Here is a 23,185-nt window from a genome sequence, read left to right as displayed (position 1 = left end):
TTTTGAGTGAGTTTCTTAGTCCTGAGTTCTAGTTTGATTGCACTGTGGTCTGAGAGACAGTTTGTTATAATTTCTGTTCTTTTACATTTGCTGAGGAGTGCTTTACTTCCAACTATGTGGTCAGTTTTGGAATAAGTGTGATATGGTGCTGAGAAGAATGTATATTCTGTTGATTTGGGGTGGTGAGTTCTGTAGATGTCTATTAGGTCCACTTGGTGCAGAGCTGAGTTCAATTCCTGGATATCCTTGTTAACTTTCTGTCTTGTTGATCTGTCTAGTGTTGACAGTGGGCTATTAAAGTCTCCCATTAATATTGTGTGGGAGTCTAAGTCTCTTTGTAAGTCTCTAAGAACTTGTTTTATGAATCTGGGTGCTCCTGTATTGGGTGCATATATATTCAGGATAGTTAGCTCTTCTTGTTGAATTAATCCCTTTACCATTATGTAATGGCCTTCTTTGTCTCTTTTGATATTTGTTGGTTTAAAGTTTATTTTATCAGAGACTAGGATTGCAACCCTTGCCTTTTTTTGTTTTCTATTTCCTTGGTAGATCTTCCTCCATCCCTTTATTTTGAGCCTATGTGTGTCTCTGCACGTGAGATGGGTCTCCTGAATACAGAACACTGATGTGTCTTGACTGTTTATCCAATTGGCCAGTCTGTGTCTTTTAATTGGAGCATTTAGCCCACTTATATTTAAGGTTTGCTCGTTAGTTGATGCAGTTTCTTCCTAGCATCGATGGTCTTTACATTTTGGCATGTTTTTGTAGTGGCTGGTACTGGTTGTTCCTTTCCGTGTTTAGTGCTTCCTTCAGGAGCTCTTGTAGGGCAGGCCTGGTGGTGACAAAACCTCTCAGCATTTGCTTGACTGTAGAGGATTTTATTTCTCCTTCACTTATGCAACCTAGTTTGGCTGAATATGAAATTCTGGGTTGAAAATTATTTTTTTTTAAGAGTGTTGAATATTGGCCCCCACTCTCTTCTGGCTTGTAGAGTTTCTGCTGAGAGATCCACTGTTAGTTTAATGGGCTTCCCTTTGTGGGTAACCCGACCTTTCTCTCTGGCTGCTCTTAACATTTTTTCCTTCATTTCAACTTTGGTGAATCTAACAATTATGTGTCTTGGAGTTACTCTTCTCGAGGAGTATCTTTGTGGCGTTCTCTCTATTTCCTGAATTTGAATGTTGGCCTGCCTTGCTAGGTTGGGGAAATTCTCCTAGATAATATCCTAGAGAGTTTTTTCTAACTTGGCTCCATTCTCCCCGTCACTTTCAGGTACACCAATCAGATGTAGATTTGGTCTTTTCACATAGTCCCATATTTCTTGGAGGCTTTGTTCATTTCTTTTTACTCTTTTTTCTCTAAAATTATCTTCTCGCTTCCTTTCATTCATTTGATCTTCACTGATACCCTTTCTTCCAGTTGATCAAATCGGTTACCGAAGCTTGTGCATTTGTCACGTAGTTCTTGAGCCATGGTTTTTAGCTCTATCAGGTCATTTAAGGACTTCTCTACATTGGTTATTCTAGTTAGCCATTCATCTAATCTTTTTTCAAGGTTTTTTAGCTTCTTTGCGATGGGTTCAAACTTTCTCCTTTAGCTCACAGAAGTTTGATCATCTGAAGCCTTCTTCTCTCAACTCGTCAATCGTTCTCTGTCCAGCTTTGTTCCATTGCTGGTGAGATGCTGCATTCCTTTGGAGGGGGAGAGGCACTCTGATTTTTAGAATTTTCAGCTTCTCTACTCTGTTTTTTCCCCATCTTTGTGGTTTTATCTACCTTTGGTCTTTGATGATGGTGACGTACAGATGGGGTTTTGGTGTGGATGTCCTTTCTGTTTGTTAGTTTTATTTCTAACAGTCAGGACCCTCAGCTTCAGGTCTGCTGGAGTTTGCTGGAGGTCCACTCTAGACCCTGTTTGCCTGGGTATCAGCAGCAGAGGCTGCAGAATACTGAATATTGCTGAACAGCAAATGTTGCTTCCTGATCATTCCTCTGGATGCTTCGTCTCAGAGGGGTACCTGGCCGTGTGAGGTGTCAGTCTGCCCCTACTGGGGGATGCCTCACAGTTAGGCAACTCGGGGGTCAGGGACCCACTTGAGGAGGCAGTCTGTCCATTCTCAGATCTCAAACTCCATGCTGGGAGTACCACTACTCTCTTCAAAGCTGTCAGACAGGGACATTTAAATCTGCAGAGGTTTCTGCTGCCTTTTGTTTGGCTATGCCCTGTCCCCAGAGGTGGAGTCTACAGAGGCAGGCACACCTCCTTGAGCTGCAGTGGACTCCACCCAATTCAAGCTTCCTGGTGGCTTTGTTTACCTACTCAAACCTCGGCAGTGGCAGGCATCCCTCCCCCAGCCTCGCTGCCATTCTTGCAGTTAGATCTCAGACTGCTGTGCTAGCAATGAGGGAGGTTCCGTGGGCATGGGACCCTCTGATCCAGGCACGGGATATAATCTCCTGGTGTGCCATTTGCTAAGACCCTTGGAAAAGCACAGTATTAGGGTGGGAATGACCCGATTTTCCAGGTGCTCTGTGTCACGGTTTCCCTTGGCTAAGAAAGGGAATTCTCGCCGGGCGCGGTGGCTCAAGCCTGTAATCCCAGCACTTTGGGAGGCCGAGACGGGCGGATCACGAGGTCAGGAGATCGAGACCATCCTGGCTAACACAGTGAAACCCCGTCTCTACTGAAAAATACAAAAAACTAGCCGGGCGTGGTGGCGGGTGCCTGTAGTCCCAACTACTCGGGAGGCTGAGGCAGGAGAATGGCGTGAACCCGGGAGGCGGAGCTTGCAGTGAGCTGAGATCCGGCCATTGCACTCCAGCCTGGGCGGCAGAGCGAGACTCCGTCTCAAAAAAAAAAAAAAAAAATAAATAAATAAATAAAAAGAAAGGGAATTCTCTTACCCCTTGCACTTCCCAGTTGAGGCAATGATTCACCCTGCTTCGGCTGTCGCTCGGTGGGCTGCACCCACTGTCCTGCACCCATTGCCCTGCACCCACTCTCCAACATGCCCCAGTGATATGAACCCAGTACCTTGGCTAAAAATGCAGAAATCACCCATCTTCTGTGCCATCTCATGCTGGGAGCTGTAGTCTGGAGCTGTTCCTATTCGGCCATCTTGGAACCCGAAACACACTTTAAATATAAAAACGCAAATAGGTTAAAAGTAAAATAATGGAGGATTTACACTACCTGATTTTAAGTCTTATTGTAAAGCTATAGTAACTAAGACAGTGCAGCACTGGTGCAAAGCTAGACAAATGGATCAAGGAAACAGAATAGAGAGTTCAGAAATAGACCTACACATATGGGATCTACCGATTTTTTTTTCTTTTTTTTTTTGAGACTGAGTTTTGCTCTTGTTGCTGCCCAGGCTGGAGTGCAGTGGTGTGATCTTGACTCACTGCAACCACTGCCTCCTGGGTTCAAGCGAATATTCTGCCTCGGCCTCCCGAGTAGCTGGGATTACAGACATGCACCAACACACCCAGTTAATTTTGTATTTTTAGTAGAGATGGGATTTTTCCACGTTGGTCAGGCTGGTCTTGAACTCCTGACCTCAGGTGATCAACCCACCTCAGCTTCCCAAAGTGCTGGGATTAAAGGCATGAGCCAGCATACCCGGCCAATCTACTGATTTTTTTAATGCAAAGGCAATTCGGTAGAGAAAGATTAGTCTTTTAAAAAATGCTACCGGAATAATTACTCATAAGCAATAAAAAAGGTGACACCTTATAAAAAATTAACTCTAAATAGATTATAAACCTAAAGGTAAAACTTAAATCTATAATGTCAGGCCTCTGAGCCCAAGCCAAGCCATCTCATCCCCTGTGACTTGCCAAGTATATGCCCAGATGGCCTGAAGTAACTGAAGAATCACAAAAGAAGTGAAAATGCCCTGCCCTGCCTTAACTGATGACATTCCACCACAAAAGAAGTGGAAATGGCCGGTCCTTGCCTTAAGTGATGACATTACCTTGTGAAAGTCCTTTTCCTGGCTCATCCTGGCTCAAAAAACTCCCCCATTGAGCACCTTTTGACTCCCACTCCTGCCCACCAGAGAACAACCCCCCTTTGACTGGAATTTTCCTTTACCTACTCAAATCCTATAAAATGGTCCCACCCTTATCTCCCTTTGCTGACTCTCTTTTGGGACTCAGCCCACCTGCACCCAGGTGATTAAAAAGCTTTATTGTTCACACAAAGCCTGTTTGGTGGTCTCTTCACACAGACGCGCATGACATTTTGGTGCCGTGACTCGGATCAGGGGACCTCCCTTGGGAGATCAATCCCCTGTCCTCCTGCTCTTTGCTCCACGAGAAAGATCCACCTACGACCTCGGGTCCTCAGACCCACCAGCCCAAGGAACATCTCGTGAACATCTCACCAATATTAAATCGGGTAAGCGGCCCCTTTTTACTCTCTTCTGCAACTTCTCTCACTATCTCTCAACCTCTTTCTCCTTTCAATCTTGGCAGCACCCTGCAATCTCTCCCTTCTCTTAATTTCAATTCCTTTCATTTTCTGGTAGAGACAAAGGAGACATATTTTATCTGTGGACCCAAAACGCCGGCGCCGGTCAGGGACTGAGGAAGGCAGCCTTCCCTTGGTGTTTAGTCATTGCAGGGATGCCTCTCTGATTACTCACCCACATTTCAGAGGTGTCTGACCACGCTGCAGGGACGCCTGCCTTGGTCTTTCACCCTAAGCGGCAAGTCCCACTTTTCTGGGGGAGGGGCAAGCACCCTGACCCCTTCTCTCCCTGTTTCTACCCCTTCTCTGCTTTTCTGGGGGAGGGGCAAGAACCCCGACCTCTTATTTTTGCACCCCAACCTCTTATTTTTGCATCCCAACCTCTTATTTTTGTACCCCAATCCCTTACTTCCACGCCCTGATCCCTGTCCCGCTTTTCCGGAGGGCAAGAACCCCTGAACTCCTTCTCTCTGTGTCTCTACTATCTCTTTTCTCTGGGCTTGCCTCCTTCACTATGGGTAACATTTCACCCTCCATTCTTCCTTCTTCTCCCTTAGCCTGTGTTCTCAAGAACTTAAAACCTCTTCAGCTCACACCTGACCTAAAACCTAAACGCCTTATCTTCTTCTGCAACACCCCTCCACCCCGATACAAACTCGACAGTAGTTCCAATAGCCAGAAAATGGCACTTTCGATTTTTCCATCCAACAAGATCTAAATAATTCTTGTTGTAAAATGGGCAAACGGTCTGAGGTGCCTGACGTCCAGGCATTCTTTTACACATCAGTCCCTCCCTAGTCTCTGTTCCCAATGCAACTCATCCCAAACCTTCCTTCTTTCCCTCCTGCCTGCCCCCTCAGTCCCAACCCCAAGTGTTGCTGAGAGTTTCTAATCATCCTTTTCTACAGACCTATCTGACCTCTCCCCTCCTCGCCAGGCCAAGCTAAGTCCCAATTTTTCCTCAGCCTTCACTCCCCATCCTATAATCCTTTTATCACCTCCCCTCCTCACACCTGGTCTGGCTTACAGTTTCGTTCCACGACTAGCCCTTCCCCACCTGCCCAGCAATTTCCTCTTTAAAAAGTGGCTAGAGCTAAAGGCATAGTCAAGGTTAATGCTCCTTTTTCTTTATCCAACCTCTCCCAAATCAGTTAGCATTTGGGCTCTTTTCCATCAAATATGAAAAACCCAGCCCAGTTCATGGCCTGTTTAGTAGCAACCCTAAGACGCTTTTCAGCCCTAGACCCTGAAAAATCAGAAGGCTGTCTTATTCTCAATATGCATTTTATTTTATTACCCAATCTGCTCCTGACATTAAATAAAGCTCCAAAAATTAAATTCCGGCCCTCAAACCCCACAACGGGACTTAATGAACCTCACCTTCAAGGTGTACAATGATAGGGTAGAGGCAGCCAAGTAGCAACTTATTTCTGAGTTATAATTCCTTGCCTCCACTGTGAGACAAACCCCAGCCACACCTCCAGCACACAACTCCAAACGCCTGAACCGCAGCTGCCAGGGGTTCCTCCAGAACCTCCTTCCCCAGGAACTTGCTACAAGTGCCAGAAATCTGGCCACTGGGCCAAGGAATGCCCACAGCCCGGGATTCCTCCTAAGCTGTGTCCCATCTGTGCGGGAGCCCACTGGAAATCGGACTGTTCAACTTGCCCAGCAGCCACTCCTAGAGGCCCTGGAACTCTGGCCCAGGGCTCTCTGACTCACTCCTTTCCCCACCTTCTCGGCTTAGGGGCTGAAGATTGACGCTGCCCTATCGCGTTGGAAGCTTCCTAGACCATCACAGATGCTTTGGGTAACTCTTAGAGTGGAGGGTAAGTCCATCCCCTTCTTAATCAATATGGAGGCTGCCCACTCCACATTACCTTCTTTTCAAAGGCCTGTTTCCCTTGCCTCCATAACTGTTGTGGATATTGATGGCCAGGCTTCTAAACCTCTTAAAATTCCCCAACTCTAGTGCCAATTTGGGCAACATTCTTTTATGCACTCCTTTTTAGTTATCCCCACTTGTCCAGTTCCCTTATTAGGCCAAGAGATTTTAACCAAATTATCTGCTTTTCTGACTATTCCTAGGCTACAGCCACACCTCATTGCCACCTTTTACCCCAGTTCAAAGCCTCCTTCACATCCTCCCCTCGTATCCCCCCACCTTAACCCACGAGTATAGGATACCTCTACTCCCTCCTTGGCGACTGATCATATGCCCCTTACTATCTCATTAAAACCTAATCACCCTTACCCCACTCAATGCCAATATCCCATCCTGCAGCACACTTTAAAAGGATTAAAGCCTGTAATCACTCGCCTGCTACAACATGGCCTTTTAAAGCCTATAAACTGCCCTTACAATTCCCCCATTTTACCTGTCCTAAAACCAGACAAGGCTTACAGGTTAGTTCAAGATCTGTACCTTATCAACCAAATTGTCTTGCCTATTCACCCCATGATGCCAAAGCCATATACTCTCCTATCCTCGATACCTCCCTCCACAATGCATTATTCTGTTCTGGATCTCAAACATACTTTCTTTATTGTTCCTTTTACACCCTTCATCCCAGCCTCTCTTCACTTTCACTTAACTGACCCTGACACCCATCAGACTCAGCAAATTACCTAGGCTCCACTGCTGCAAGGCTTCACAGACAGCCCCCATTACTTCAGTCAAGCCCAAATTTCTTCCTCATCTGATACCTATCTTGGCATAATTCTCATAAATACACTTACACTCCCTACTGATCATGTCCGGCTAATCTCCCAAACCCCAATCCCTTCTACAAAACAACAACTCCTTTCCTTCCTAGGCATGGTTAGTGCGGACAGGATTTACATGCAGCAAGATGTACAAATTTTAAATTCTGAAAAGCATTTACACCTGGGTAACCCCCAACATGTTGAAGATAGAGAACATTTCTTCACCCTGTTAAGTACCCTTGTGTCATTACAGTCAAAGCTCTTTTTAGACCCTACAATCAGAGGCAACCACTATTCTCATTTCATTCTATCATAATAGTCTGGTTTATCTGTTCTAGGACTTGAAATACATGGAATTGTACTTTTGTGTCTGGCTAATTTCATTCAACATATTGTCTTTGAGCTTTGCCCATGTTGTTGCATGTATGAGTAGTTTGTTCTTTTTTACTGCTAAGCAGTATTCCACTGTATGGATACGCCACAATTTACCCATTCTTCCATGGATGGATACTTGAAATCTTCAGGTTTGAGTTATTGTGTCTAACGTTGCCATGAACATTCTTGTACACAGATTTTTGTGGACATATGTTTTCATTTCTCTTAGGATAATGTCACAGGATTGGTGTATGTTTAATTTTGTAAGAAAATGGCAAACTTTTCCAAAGTAGTTGTATCATTCCACAGTCTCACCAGCAGTATATGAGAGTTCTAGTGTTCCACATCTTTGCTTGACTTAGTCATCAGTCTATTAAATGTTAGCCATTCTAATGGATAAGTGGTATCTAATGATGACTTTAATTTACATTTCCATGTTGAGTGGTGATGTTCAGTATCTTTTTGTGTGCTCTTTGGCCATTTATATAACTTCTTTTATGAAGTGCTATTCAAGTCTTCTGGGCTATTTTAAAAATTAGATTGTTTGTCTTCGCATTGTTGAGTTATAGAAGTTTTAAATACATTCTAGAGATAAGTCCTTAGGTAGATATATGTATTGTGAATAGCTTTTCCACCTCTGTGATTCGTGTTTTCATTTTCTTAACTGTCTTTTGAGAAGAAGAGGCTTTTGGTTTCAACAAAGTTCAGTTTAACAATTTACAAAAAGAGTTTTGAGAATCAAAAAGTTAAGTCCTAAAGAAACTAACAATACAATTTATTCCACAAACAACACCTTTGAAAGTATTCATGATGATTTAAGAGCCAGTTTTCTTTACTACTGAAGATTAAAGCCTCCTTCTGGCCTGGAGAAAAGGAGTTTGGGAATCGGGAGAGGAAAATCAAGGTAAAAAAATGGAATCCTGCCCCTTGCCTTGGGGCAAATGACCAATTCCTTGGTCAGTGTGTGCAGATCCCAGAGCAGAGAAGACTTATGCTTGGCTTCCCCAGGAAAAACCCAGAGACACTGAGAGGCTTATAGAATAACCTCACAGAGGGGAGCAATGGTGGATGCGGGATACAGGGGGATGGGCTTGGGGGAAGCCTTGGGAAGTACTGTTACTCTTAAGGAAAATAGAGAAAGCAAACACAAGTTCTCAGACCCACCACGGGTAGAAGAATGCTGAGAGAATATGGGCTGACTCAAAGCGGTCTGGATTTGGGACAAGGATGACTCAAGAGTGGTTATGCCTGGAGTCCAAAGGCCAGTGCGAAAACCTGGCCCTCAGGAGGGAAGCCCAGGACCTAAGGATAAGGGGGAAATAAGGTGAGATTCAACCCAGTGAAGACCAGTGTGGACAACAGACTACTTGAAATGTGGCCCCATTTTCCCCTAGAATGCCCAAAACTTAAATTACCCCCATGGAAAGGTGAAAAGGAAAAGAGAAAAACATGAGCTGATTTTTTTTTGCCCCAAAGAGACCGTATTTTAATCCAGAAGAAACTGAATTTTTACCTTGAATGGGCAAGATTGTTTTCTGCCACCAAAAGATATAAGGTTTGAAATCAATTGTTATAAAAGACTAAAGTTTCAGATTTGCACCCCTGCGTTTTATGATGGTGAAATTAAACCAGGTGTAATCCTAAGCTTTTTAAAGTTGCGGCAATTTTTGTGTTGTTCGCCAACTAATATTCAGTACAGAGTAGATGGTCAATCAATATTTTGAACGAATGCAAGAAAATGTCTGAACTCTGGTGAAGTTTGCTGACCCCAAATCCCCCTATTTTCTGGCTGTCTATGCTTCTGTCTTCCTCACATAGTGAAACTGAGGACAAATTAGCCGTGTTCTTGGAACATAGTAGCTATGGAACTAGACATTTTTACAATTTGCCATTTGCTTACCAATTGGTAAATAATTATTTCTTTAAATCTGCTTTTATAAATGGGAGGTTATTTTCCCAACTAAATTCATCCCTGGATGCCATACCATATAAAAATTATTACCTCTGCATGATTCAATATTCCAGCTCTTTACACATTTTATTATGGCCACTGCAGTGTCCTCTAGGAGCTTAAAGATTTTCAAAATGCACTTAAAGCAAAGAACAATGGTCATCTGGTTATGTATTTATTTGCTGGTTTTTTGTTTGTTTGTTTGTTTGTTTTTCATAAGCTGTGCCCAACATTCCCAATTCCCAAGAACAACAACGAGTTGTTTCTTAGAAGCTTAAGAACAATGGCAGATAGGAAGAAAGCTTGTCTTAATTAACAAGGGCTTATCAAGGATGCTGAGGGCCTTCCAAAGGTACTTCGGGGAAGAGAGCTGTGTAGTGCTTAAGAGAACTGGCTTTGGAATCAGGCCTCATTCCACAGTCAGCCACCAGTACTTACCAGCTGTAGGAACTTGGGTATGTTATGTAAGGTCTCCAACCTTCGGCTGAGTTATCCCAGGGACGTTTAGACTAAGAAATGAGATAGTACGAACTCAATACAGAACCTGGTACATAGTAAGTTCACTTTAGCTCTTTAATCATTATCTTTGTTTCCATTGACTGACATTCTGGAAACAGAACGAAGCAGTGACTTCTACTTCTTTTCTTGAAGATAGCAATATCTGAGTGTGGCTGTAATGAGTTCGCTGAGGTAGGTCCTTGGGCCAGGTGTTAGGTTTTCAGGAATCTAAGTCCCAGGCCCAGGCACCTCTTTAAAAACATATGAAAGAGATCAGAAGTGAAATCATTTCCAGGCAGCACCATTTTTTTTTTTTTTTTTTTTTTTTTTTTTTTTTTTTTTATTGCAGCCTAAGTGACACCTTAGGGTTTGGTAAAGAAGTTTGGGCTTCCTCTGGGGAATAAAACGATGAACAGGAACAGAAAAACTCGGGCTGCACATGTGTGGTGAAGAACAAATGGGCCTTTCCTGCATCGTCTAGTGAGGGGCTGTGGGTTTGCAAAATATTTTCAAAAGGAGACCCAAATCTAGGCCAGAACTTCTTGGCTGACTGATGAGCCACCCGGTAAATCTTTAAGCAAACAGTTTTGAGAGCAGGAATTCAAGGAAGTTGATTTTGAACCCATTCAGAAAACATTCTTCATTTGATCCTCCTAAAACCTAAGTTATTTAAATATAATTCAATCAAAGTGAGGCAGCTGTCCCAGAAATCAGAAAAAGCCTCCTTGTTTCATGTCAGCTTAGTTGTTCTGCTGAAGAAATCAAGTGGAGGGTGTGGACATGGCATCCCAGGCCCATGTGGTGACTTTGCACAGGGCAGCTGCAGCAGCAGAGGCTCCCAGATGGCACTTTGGAGCTGACACGAAGACTTTGAAGAAACTAATAAAACAAAGCATTGGAAGCAGGGGGAGGGGACGCTGCTGACTTCTTTCCAGGGTATAATACAGAGGGATATGACCCCAGTAGTGTCATGCCATTAAAACAAGGCTTTAGAATGACTTGGACAAGGAAGGTGACCTTTAAGAATAATGACACGAATATCCCAATTAGATTCTCTTCTCTTGCACAATTACTGCTAAATTCCTACCAGATCTGAGTCACCTGCATAGAGAAACTGGCCCTGCATTGGGTGAACAACAGCCTAAGGGAAAAATGTCCACCTTAGGTGAGCTGGAAGATTGTAAATGATGGGGAGAATGCCCAAGGCTAAGAAAGGGGAAGGGGAAATGAGGTTAACACATAGCAGAGGGGATTGCGGTTGTTATTGGAAACAGGAAAAGACAGCTTCATAGAAAGGAATGTGAGCAACAACATGGCTAGAGAGCTTTCTCAGTCCTACAGACAAGCCTGGAATAGACCCCCCCATGCACAGATAGGTCTCTGCATATCTCATAAATACATTTAACTCCAGATCTGGATAGATGTAGATTGCTGAAGGTTCATGTCTTTCCCAGATATTATTCCACCCGACTTGAAAAGTCTTTCATGAGTTTAAGGAACTCTTAGAATAATGATCTAGTACTGTGGTACTCATGATAATGGGACTTTACATGCGCATTTTAACCATTATTTACCTACCATATCACATTTTTTGTTTATTCATTCGTTTGACATATTTTTATTGAGTCTGTATTATGTGCCAGCTACTATGCTAGATTCTGAAATTATAGTAGAGAATAAAACAAGCAAAGTCCCTATGGTAGAGAATAAAACAAGCAAAGTCCCTGACCTTAAGAACTTACATTGTAGAGGAAGAGACCATCAAAATACAAGCAAACAGGCAAATAGAACAGATACAAAGTGCGACACATTTTATGAAGGCAGGAAGGAACTGAAATATAGGATAAGGGAAGATAGAATTATGTTTGAAGTCCAGGAAAAGATTCTCTGAGGCCCAGGGAAGGACTATAAAATGGCGTTGCCATTCTGGAAAGCAAACTTGTAGTATTTACCAAAATTGAATATGTTTGTCCCTGGAATCCCATGGTATCACTCATAGATATATGTGCCAGAGAGAGTCTTGCTTAGGTCTATAAGAATGTTTCTTAGGACAATGTTGTGATAGGAGGGAGGTAGAGGGGTCTTTCATGAGGCGAATGGTTGCTGTGGATTACCACAGAACATGAAGAAGCAGTGCATAGGAGGTGCAGGAACATGGATAGCAGCTCCAAAAATCATAATGTGAAGTAAAAACAGGCAGGACACAGAATAAGACTTAATGAGCAATGCCTGTATGTGCACTGAAATTACATACTAGAAACATCACAACGCATGTAACAAGGATGAGTCACAGCCAGTCTGAATGCCCTCTGTGGGGATGGGGGCATGAGAACAAGGATCAGGGAAAAGGGGGAAAGCAACTTTTAGTGAGAGGAACCAAGCAAGGGCCTTGAAAATCCAGTCCTGATGGTGTGATATGAACTTAAGAGTATGATGGACTCAGATCTGCCCTTGAGATGAAGACAAAACTGAAGGGGAAAGAGAAGCTGGCCAGGTCAAGAGCAATGGGAGAAATGCAGCCTCTGGAGGGCCTCACAGTAGGCCACAGGCCTGACTGAAGGACAGCCAGTGTGATTGTCCTTTCAACAGCAAGGGACAAGACATGAAGTTGGAGAGGGGTGTAGGAGTTCGATTATGCAAGGCCTTAGTAGGCCATAGCAAAGACATTTAGATGTTATTCAAAGTGCAATGGGAGCTGGGTGTGGTGGCTCATGACTGTAATTCCAACACTTTGGGAGGCTGAAGCAGGTGGATCATCTGAAGTCAGAAGTTCGAGACCAGCCTGGCCAACATGGTGAAACCCCATCTCTACTAAAAATACAAAAAGTTAGCTGGCATTGTGGTGGGCGCCTGTAATCCCAGTTACTTGGGAGGCTGAGGCAGGAGAATTGCTTGAACCTGGGAGGCGGAGGTTGCAGTGAGTCGAGATCATGCCACTGTACTCCAGCCTGGGCAACAGAGCAAGACTCCATATCAAAAAAAAAAAAAAAAAAATGCTATGGGAGGCTGCTAAAATATTTTAAACAAAGGAGTCACATGACTTACTTGACATTTTTATTAGATCATCTCATTTGTGATACAAACCATAAACAGGAGGGTGCAGGAATAAAACCAGAGACACCATCGATGAGGTGCTGGTGGTAACTTGGGCCAAGGTAGCCACATGCATGGAGGTGAGCATTTGGACACATCTACAGGCACACACCCCCATGCTTCTGTGCAGGGAACTGAAGGCCTTTGGGGTGTGACCAACTCAGCATTCCACTGGAGATTATATGATCAAACAGCAAACTGCTTATCATGAATGCAGGATGTGAGCAAACTCACGACTACTCCTGCTGACAGAAGGTTTGGTGGAGGCAATCACTCCCTGGCTCCGAAGTTATCTACTGCGACATCTAGAGAAGGCAGTCCTACAAGCCTACTCTGGACCAACCAGCTGACCCCTTCTTCCACCCCCTTGTCACTATCTCTTTTGTCTAATAAATATGGAGGGCTGTGTAAAGCTCAGGGCCCTTGTCCACTAAAGGCAAGGTGCCCCCGACCCCTTCTTCCAAATATACTCTTTTGTCTCTTCTCTTTTATTCCCGTGTTCCCCCCCTTTATTCAGTCCAGTAGGTCTGTGCTGGTTACATAGTGGCGTCCAAACAGGGACAGTCCAAACACGGGACTTCAAGGACGTGAGCAAAGAAGGTCTGCTGGAGCAGAGGAACTGAAATTGACAAGGTGAACCGGGACCCTGGGACCAGTCTGCTGGCAGTGGATATAAGATCAATTCCCTAAAGAGGTACTGATCAGTGCCCTAACGAAGTACTGGGAGCAGTGCTTTAAAGAAGTACTGGGAACAGGAAGCTTTCTGCATCAGGGTAACAAGGGGAAGAATTTGTCTATTGAAGACAAACATTATGTGCAGTTGCTTAAAGTTCTGTTGAGACAGTCTAGAGCTCAGGTTAATTCGCAGACACTAACCAACCTCCTGCAGAAGTCACAAAAAGTGATTACGCATAACCCATGGTTTCCACAGGCAGGCACTCTTGATGTGGAAAATTGGGATAGAGCAGGAGAAGTATTGAAACAGGCTCATCAAAAAGGTTTTAAAGTTGATTCTTCAGTTTTTTCCACTTGGAGTTTAGTTCGTACTGTACTTCTGCCATTATCTCCTTATTATTCTGTGGGACAGCAGGCTGAATCTAAAAATCTGAAAGAATCTGTTGTCCCATCCACAGCTCCAATTGAAAATAAAAACCAGGAGAGGAAGGATAAAAATTGGTCTATACCGCCTCCTCCAGTTGCAGAAACATCTGTACCGCCTTCTTCGGTAGCAGAAATTGAGACCCCAATACGAAGAATTTTACGCCCTGCTGCCATAGCTGGAGAGTCCTTAGGAGCTTGCACTTTTCCTATTTCCATAAGGCCTGATCCAAATAATCCACAGCAGCTTATTCATGAACACACTCCACTAGAGTTTAAGTTGTTGAAGGAATTAAAAACGAGTGTGGTAAATAATGGCATACGGAGCCCATTCACCTTAGGATTGCTAGAATCTGTGTGTGGTGCTATGCGTCTTTTACCCTTTAATGTGAGACACTTGGCATGAACTTGCTTGTCCACTAGTGCATATCTGACATGGAATTTAAATTGGCAAGAAACGTGTGCAGACCAGGCTAAACAGAATTGTATTGCTGGACACGCAGACGTTACAGAGGATATGCTGTTAGGTAATGGCCCTTTTTCAGACCTGGAATGTCAAATGGCACTCCCAGACACTGCTTATCAGCAGTGTGCGCACGCAGCTAAACGCACCTGGGTCACAATTCCTGAAGAGGAATTCCCAGTACAATCCTTTTTACGTATCATGCAAGGGTCGCAGGAACCCTATACACAATTTCTTGCAAGATTACAAGAGGCAGTGAAGCTTCAGATTCCTCTACCGCGGCTGCAGAAATGCTGACCTTAACTCTAGCTTTTGAGAATGCAAACGTGGATTGTTAATGCGCACTGGCACCAGTGAGGTGTACGAAGAATTTGGGAAATTTTCTCAGAGCTTGTCAGGATGTAGGACCTGAGTGTCATCACTCTTCAATGTTAGCTGAAGCAATGGCTAATTTAGCTGTTGACAAATCTAAAAGTAGCCAAGGGTCAAACCCTAAAATGGGAAAATGTTATACTTGTGGAAAAACTGAACATTTTAAAAAGGAATGCCTCCAGATCTCAGGACAGAAAGGACCTTACAATGCAGAGGCCCACCCAGTGGGAAAAACACCAGGACTTTGTCCTTGCTGTAACAAGGAAAACCACTGGGCTAATCAGTGCCGCTCAAAATTTCATCAGAATGGCACCCCCCCCCATGCCGGGAAACGAGATGGGGGCCTGGACCCGGTCCCAAGAATCAATGAGGGCATTCCCAGTCCTGACCTCAACCCTGTTTCAGGCATGGGTTCCCAGAGGCATACTGATTCCCTCACCCCAGGAACACCAGGAAGTGCAGGATTAGATCTCCCAGCCAGAGAAAGGGTTACATTAGTAAGAGGAGACAAACCCACCAAGATTCTCACTGGCATTTGGGGTCCTTGACCAGCAGGACATATGGGACTAATTTTAGGCGAAAACCGTCTTAACCTGCAAGGCATCACTGTAGTTTCAAGAGTGACTGACTCCTACTATAAAGGAGAAATTCAAGTCGTTTTAATGTCACAAGACCTTCGTGTTTTTGAACCGGGAGAATATATTGCTCAATTATTGCTTATTCCCTGCAAATTACACCCTTCTCCACGAAAGGAGAAATGAGGAAATAAAGGATTTGGGAGCACAACTACATGGGAAATCTATCTATCCCAACCCATAGCCTTTAATAGACCCACCTGCGTAGTACAAATTAAAGGAAAGAAACTTTATGGGCTCATGGATACAGGAGTTGATGTGTCAGTAATATCTAAAGACAATTGGCCCCCATCCTGGCCCTTGCAATTAACTTCTACATCTTTAGTGGGAGTAGGAACAGCTCAAAGTGTTCAGCAGAGTGCTGAGATTTTACCTTGTCTTGGTCCAGACGGACCATCATGTATTTTTCAGCCTTATGTTGCAAATATAGCTATCAATTTATGGGGTCGAGACTTACAGCATGGGATATGAGACTCACAAATGAAAACTTTGATAACCCAGGATTTAAAGTATTGAAGAACATGGGATATCACAGTGAAAAAGGTTTAGGGAAAATTCCAATAAGGAGACCCTAACCTGATATCAATAACTGGAAAGGCAGGTTAAACCCTGCAAGGAGATTCTTCTTTAAATTCCCCGCAGCAATTAACCAAAGAGGCAGGGGCAGAGTTGCAACTTGTAAAACAGAAGCTGAGTTCAGTAATGCAGGCCTCCCGGCTACAGCCGAAAAATCCTTTGCTTTCACTATCCCTCAGACAAAATTGTACAGTTTTCTTATACTAGTCATGCTTTTAAAAATTCTTACAGCTTTGGTCTATAACCCACAAAACAGGAATTCCTTATAATCCTAGAGGACGGGGCATTATAGAGCGGGCACATCAAACATTACAACACATGTTGAAAAGACAAAAGGGGTATAGGAGGCCAACTACTACCTCAATCAAAACTACCCTTAGCCTTATTTACTTTAAATTTTTTGACTCCTGGATGGTAAGGCTCCAGCAGAAAGAAATTGGCAAGTGTTGGAGGAAAAGAGGAAAGTTTACCTGAAAGTGTTCTGGAAATCCTCGGAAGAAGGACAATGGAAAGGTCCAGCGGATTTACTGACATGGGGATGAGGGTATGCTTGTGTTTTTATAGGAGATGAACAAGCCATGTGGGTGCCCTCAAGGTGCGTGCAACCATGAAATGGGAGACTGGAGGAACCCAGGGTGGCCAACCATGGGCCTGGTCTCTCTGGTACGAGCCATGAGTCAGCTGAGCCTGAGTGCGAAGACAGAGAGAAGGTTGACTGGAGTCACGACACAGTTCTAACGTTACATTTGTAAAGAATATCACCACTCAATTTACAGTTTGTGTTTTCAATCCTTACGTCTTTTTGGAAGCTAAGAAGGACCAGCTTCAGGTAACAATACCCAATTGACCTGTAAAGCTTGCCAGTTACATTACTGCATTAATTATAGCACATTGCAAACACATAATATCTCTACTTTGATTATTTTAGGTCTCATCCCTGGGCTATGGACCTGTTAATCTGTCCCAGCCTCGGGCTGCCACACCTGCTTTGCATTGTGTGAAACTTCTAACTCAGCTTACTCATCGTGTCCGTAGAGCCTTAGGCATGATAATTTTTGCTATTGTTTCCTTGGCCACACTAATATCTTCTGTTGTGAAATCTTCTGTAGCTTTGCATAGTTCTGTTGAAACAGCTCAGTACATGGAGAACTGGACACAAACAGCTAACCAAGCATGGCTACTTCAGAATAAAATTAACACCAAGTTACAAACTGAAGCGGCAATGTTATAATCCATGATTCTATGATTAGGGGAACAAGTACAAAGCTTGCCCTTGCAGCAGCAATTGCGTTGTCATTTTAATCACACCCATATTTGTGTAACCGACTTAGAATATAACCAAAGTGAGTATCCATGAGACCTTGTGAAAGCCCATTTGCAGGGAGCTTTCACATCCATCATCACCTTTGATATTGGTGAATTATAAAACAAAATTCTTGCCTTAAATAGGCAAACTCAAGAATTTCAGCCTTGTTTAGAAGACCGGACCGAATTCCAGCAAGGCCTGGAGAGCTGCCTCAACCCTTGGACCTATCTAAGGCACCACATTTACATCTTATATGTAGTTCTTGGAATAATGTTGCTTTGTCTGTGTCCTCTGTTTCATAGTCTGTAAAATCAGATGGCCTGCCAATTGGAGAATGAGAGCTGCCCAGCCTGGTCTTACATTCTTTCAATTAATTCATAAACAGAAAGGGGGATATGCAGGGAGCCAAAGGCCCGTGGGACGTGACCAACTCAACATTCCACTGGAGGTTATATGAACAAACAGCAAAATGTTTATCATGAATGCCGGATGTGAGAAAACTCAGGACTGCTCCTGCCAACAGAAGGTTTGGTGGAGGCAGTCACTCCCTGGCTTTGCAGAGGTTATCTACTGTGACATCTAGAGAATGCAGTCCTGCAAGCCTACTCTGGACCAACCAGCTGACCCCTTCTTCCACCCCCTTCTCACTGTCTCTTTTGTCTAATAAATATGGAGGGCTGTGTAAAGCTCAGGGCCCTTGTCCACTGGAGGCAAGGTGCCCCCGACCCCTTCTTCCAAATATACTCTTTTGCCTCTTGTCTTTTATTCCCACGTTCACCCTCTTTGTTCAGTTCAGTAGGTCCATGCGGGTTACACTTCTGCACTAGGGAGATAGGAGGAGTCAGGTTTTTACATGTCCTCCAGTTCTTACTTTTACACAGTTAGTAGAACCCAGCATTCTTCTCTATTCAACTTCCCTTGGGGAAACATGAATGCCAGGATGCTGAAGGCTTTGCCCCAGCCTCAGCTCCTGTCCCAGGTACCCTGTGGCTCAATGGGTTTCCAGGGGTTTACCTTCTAGTCCCTGACTTTTCTCAGCCATGAGGGCTTCATACAGGTCTCCCCAAGTCTCCCATAGTCAGAATGCCTAAGTGCTGGACTCCAGAGCCTGGTGACCTGGATTTGAATTACAGTTCTACCCTTATTCACTGTGTGACTTTGGACAAATTCCTTGATGTCTCCTTGCCTCAGTTTCCTAACCCATAAACTATAGATAATGATAGTTCATAATTACAGCAGTTCCCTCTTACCTGTGGTTTTGCTTGGGACAGTTTCAGTTTTCTGAGGTCAGAAAGTCTGAAATGGAAAATTCCAATAAGAAACAATTCAGAGGTTTTAAAATGCCTGCCATTCTGAGTGGTGTGATGAAATCTCCTGCCACCCTCCTCTGTCTCACTCAGGACATGAATCCTCTTTTGGCCCGGCATATCCACACTGTCTACGCTTCCTGCCTGTTTGTCTCTTAGTAGCTGTTTATCAGATCATCATGGTATCACAGGACTTGTGTTCAAATCACCCGTATTTTGCTTAATAACGTCCCCAAAGCACAAGAGTAGTGACGCTAGCATATTGTCAGAATTGTTCTATTTTATTACTAGTTATTGTTAATCTCTACTGTGCCTAATTTAGAAATTAACCTTAGGTATAAGTATGTATGTACGGAAAAAAAACAAAAACAGAATATATAGGGTTTGGTACTATCCATGCTTTCAGGCATCCACTGAGTGGCTCGGACTGTCTCCTGTGGATGATTGGGGCCACTGTAGTTTATATACATAAGTGCTTAGAACAGTAACTGGCACTGATTCCATGTACTATTAGAGTTTGCTACGACTGTTATTATAACAATTACTATGAGTGGGAGGAACCAGTTGTTTTCCCACTAATATGTCCAGTGATTACGGTTCTTCCAGCAGAATCCTTTCAGATAAGCATCAGCCAGTTGTCCCCTCCTCCCGCAAGTCCTGTTGCCCCCTCCTCCCGCACTCCACGACACATTGAACAACCACGTTGCTAAAACAAGAGGTAATGTTTTTGATAAACTTCAAATTACCTCCGTAGCCCAGTGATTCCCAGGGAAATAGAAAGTCCTCATTACAAGCACAGTTGAGAATTCGGAAACTTCTCTAAAGTTGTGAAAAAATGTGTCATCTGCCATTTCTTTGGTGGGTGTATTTTCACACGTCTCACAAGAGAGGCAAACAAACAAACAAACAAACAAAAAACAGACTTAATGCTAATATGAAGTTGCCAGTTCACCATTGCGGCTTCGGGTTACACTGATACATTACTCATGCCTTACATGGTGTGACCAGTGTTTTGGGCACAAAGCACGCTGCTTCACATTTATCAGATATGGGCAGTCATTCATTACCTTTCTTTATCCCTCTCCCATCATTTTCCATCCAAATCCCTGCTCCTAGTATGCCTCCTAGGGTTTTAAAGAGGCAATCCCATTAAAGCTTTCACAGTAGATTTGAATGACCAGTTGAATTAACCTTGGCCTCTCTCTTATTTGCATTTTAAAAGGAGAGTTTTTAATCTGAATAGGCTTCTAATTTGTTGATTGGAGAGTGAGGAAATGCACTTTTCAAATGGCCTGTGGAATAGAGCTAGGCTGGACCTCAGGTGCCCTCCCGCATTTTCACCAGTCTCTCTCCTCTCCCTCCAGTCCCCAGCACCACGGTGGCCTAGGCGGGTCTATATGGGACACTTCCTGTGGCCAGCCTTACATCCTCTCACCCCTCCACTTTTTCTAGTGAGTACTGTAGCAACCTGCTTCCCACTGGTGCAACCTGAAAGCCCCTCACCTTAGTTGCGTTCATACCTCTCACTTTCTGCCCAGGGCTTCTCTGATACCTGTAGAATCCATTTGGCATTCACGCTGTGTAGCCCGGAAGTGAGGGTGCTTTAATGCCCCAGGGAGACTGGAGCCCATGAGTAAATCTCTCCTCTTCTTTCACATGGGCACTTCTGAGGCACATTCTACCCGGTTCTCCAGAGTCCTTGTGGGATCGTGCCCCTGCGGCATGGCCCACAGGTTGACCAACTCCAGAACTCACGTTTGAACCAGGTTTTCCTCCTCTGCAGCCCTCTCTCCCCAGTTCCCCACTCCTGTTCCCTGAGATCACTTGTCAAAATAGACTCCCTGTGTTTTGGAGGGAACCCAGGTTAAAACAGTGCCAAAGACCAGTAAACCTCCACCTGGCCGTTCACCTTTGTGCTGTTCAAGGGAGGATTAACATGTTTACAGACTACAATTTATAAAACAGAAATTTGGCAGAGTATTTGTGAACAATTAAGATAAACTCAATTGTTTGAAATTTAATGCAACTGATATTTGTCAGAGTTTAGCTAGAGCCAGGTGCAGAGCTAGGCTTTGGGCAGACAATAGCAAATGATCCCTCCCTGAGATTGTAACCTAATGTGTGTGGCTCCATCCCTCTGCCAATAGTTACCCCGAGAGAGAACACAGGGTCCACATTGCTCATGAAAGGTAGGCACATCTCAGGGTGATAGCTGCACTAGGTGCGGGTCAGACTGCCTGAATTCACTCCCTGCTCTGTTACTTCTAGCTAGGTAAACTACTAAATTTCACCAAGACTTAGTTTCTTCCTCTGAAATGTGGAAATCTTCTTAGAGTCATTATGAAGACTAAATGAAAAAAAAGAAAAAATGTATGTAATGGTCTTATTACGCCACCTGACAAGTAGCAGGTGTGCAGCCAATTCTAGCTCTGTGGTAAGTTACTGACTTCTTCGTGATGGGTTACAGCAGTCAGGCTGTTGGTTTTAAATGAGAGGAGACAAAGAGGAATAAGCATGAAGGAGCTGCTAGGTCTCTGCCCAAACTGGGTCTAGCTTGAATATTAGGGACCTAAAAAGGAGAATTCGGCTAAGAAAGAGGTAATAACAACTAATTATTTTAACAGATTTTAAACTTTTGGTCACTTTTTTTTTTTTTTACTAAGCAATTTATACCATGTCTGTGTTTTTAAAGTATTGCATTATGTTTACACATTTAGACTACTTCTGTAGGATGACAAATGTGTTCTTAAATGCTGGATATAATTTTAACCAAAAAATTGACATCCCTATACATTTTGTACCACGCTTTGGCTAGTTCTGTTTTAACCAACGCCTTCTTTTCTCTAGTCATCCTAGTCAGTCAAAAAGTTCTTTGTACCTTTCATTTACAATGCATGGCTGATTCTGGGGTGTCCCTGGAAAATTGCCTAACAGGCATTTTGTCAGAGATCATTAAGGAAAAACAAAGAGCTCCTAAGTTGGAAGACAGGGAGGAATGGATGAGTAGTGGGAGAAAGGAGATTGTGAAGGGATTCAAGCAGGAAGCTGATAAAGGCTAGCATATTCCTTCACTGAGAAAGGAGATGCCTATGTGTGGGCTGGAGAGGGCCAGCAAGACAGGGGACACGATCTTTTTAAAATAATCTTGAAGCCATCTTGAACATGCCCATCCCCTCCTCCCACTGCCTGTATATCTGCACCTGCTGATAAAGGCTTGGATGTCTCCCTCTCATGCCAAGCATGCAGGTCTTCTCTGGAAGAAGGTTTTGCATTGTACCAGCAAAACTAGAGGGCAGATAATTTTCCTTTGCTTCCACCTCTCACATTTCTGTACCCCTATCTATCACCTGTTTTTCCCAGGTGACTGTGAAGATACTTTTGGCGAAAGAGAGCATTCCCAACACTCTGCCAGAGGAACAGATGAAGGGTGAGTGAGAGGAATGGGTGGATAGGTGGGCTGGCTTCAAGGATGTCTTGCTATGTGCTTCTGGATTAGAGGGCACTGGGAGGCTTACAGAGATGTCTTTCTTCCCAAAGTCTCTTATTGGCTTTTGAGAGAGATTTTAGTATATCCTGAAATGAGTCAGTCAGTGCAACCAGATGATTTTCCTTCAGATGAATGGTTTGTTGTACCTTCGCAAGTGTAAAAAGATTTATTAACTCATAATTTTATCAAATAGTAATGTGTGAGTAAATAGTTTAGTAAGGTCACTAGTTCTACTACAACATGTTGTGTTTAACAGCCTTTAAAAGTGAAATGAAATTATCAGCTCTTAGTTACTCTTCTCCAACTTTCTTTAGGCTCAATGAGGGACTTTCTATAAGTCAATGCCTCCCTTGCCCCCCATCCCCAAAATGATTCCCCACTCGCACAACACTCTGCTGCATTCAAGACAAACTACAGCATAGTGGGTCAGAACTAGCATTCTGGGATATGAAAGATTAAAATTAGAATCCTAGCTTACTCACCTATATGAGCTTGGAAGAGTTCCTTAACTAGGCTTAAGCCTCAGGATGCTTATCTATAAAATGGGATCATTATCCTACCTCATACAGTTTCCCCCAAAGATTGGATGAGATTGTTAATGCACACACGGTGCTTAACAAGGTGTCCAGCAGGGAGTATGAACTAAATAATGTTAGCTATTGTGTTAGTTATATATTATTGTGGAACAAATTTTCCCAAATCTTAGTGGCTTAAAACAACCAACATTTATGATCTCATATTGTCTGTGGCACAGGATGTGGGCACAACTAAGTTATGTGCCTCTACCTCAGGGTCTCTGACAAGGCTAATAATCAAGGTGTTGGTGAGGCTGTAGTTTCATCTGA

At 43.6% G+C, this 23,185-nt stretch overlaps 1 long non-coding RNA gene across 1 annotated transcript in view; it reads left to right on the top strand.

Annotated features, from left to right (window-relative positions):
• LOC135967122 (uncharacterized) overlaps positions 1-22,280 on the top strand; it is a 52,642-nt gene extending 30,362 nt beyond the window's left edge. Inside the window, exons 2-4 of the long non-coding RNA XR_010581001.1 lie at positions 4,232-4,401; positions 6,221-6,302; positions 22,214-22,280. This is a non-coding gene — a long non-coding RNA (uncharacterized lncRNA). The remainder of the gene's footprint in view (positions 1-4,231; positions 4,402-6,220; positions 6,303-22,213) is intronic.
• The last annotated feature ends 905 nt before the right edge of the window (positions 22,281-23,185 follow it).

The sequence above is a fragment of the Macaca fascicularis genome, chromosome 14 (genome assembly GCF_037993035.2).
Source record: "Macaca fascicularis isolate 582-1 chromosome 14, T2T-MFA8v1.1".
In the NCBI taxonomy this organism is placed as follows: Eukaryota; Metazoa; Chordata; class Mammalia; order Primates; family Cercopithecidae; genus Macaca; species Macaca fascicularis.
Note: the sequence above shows the minus strand (reverse complement) of the source record. Positions and strands in the feature narration are given on the sequence as shown.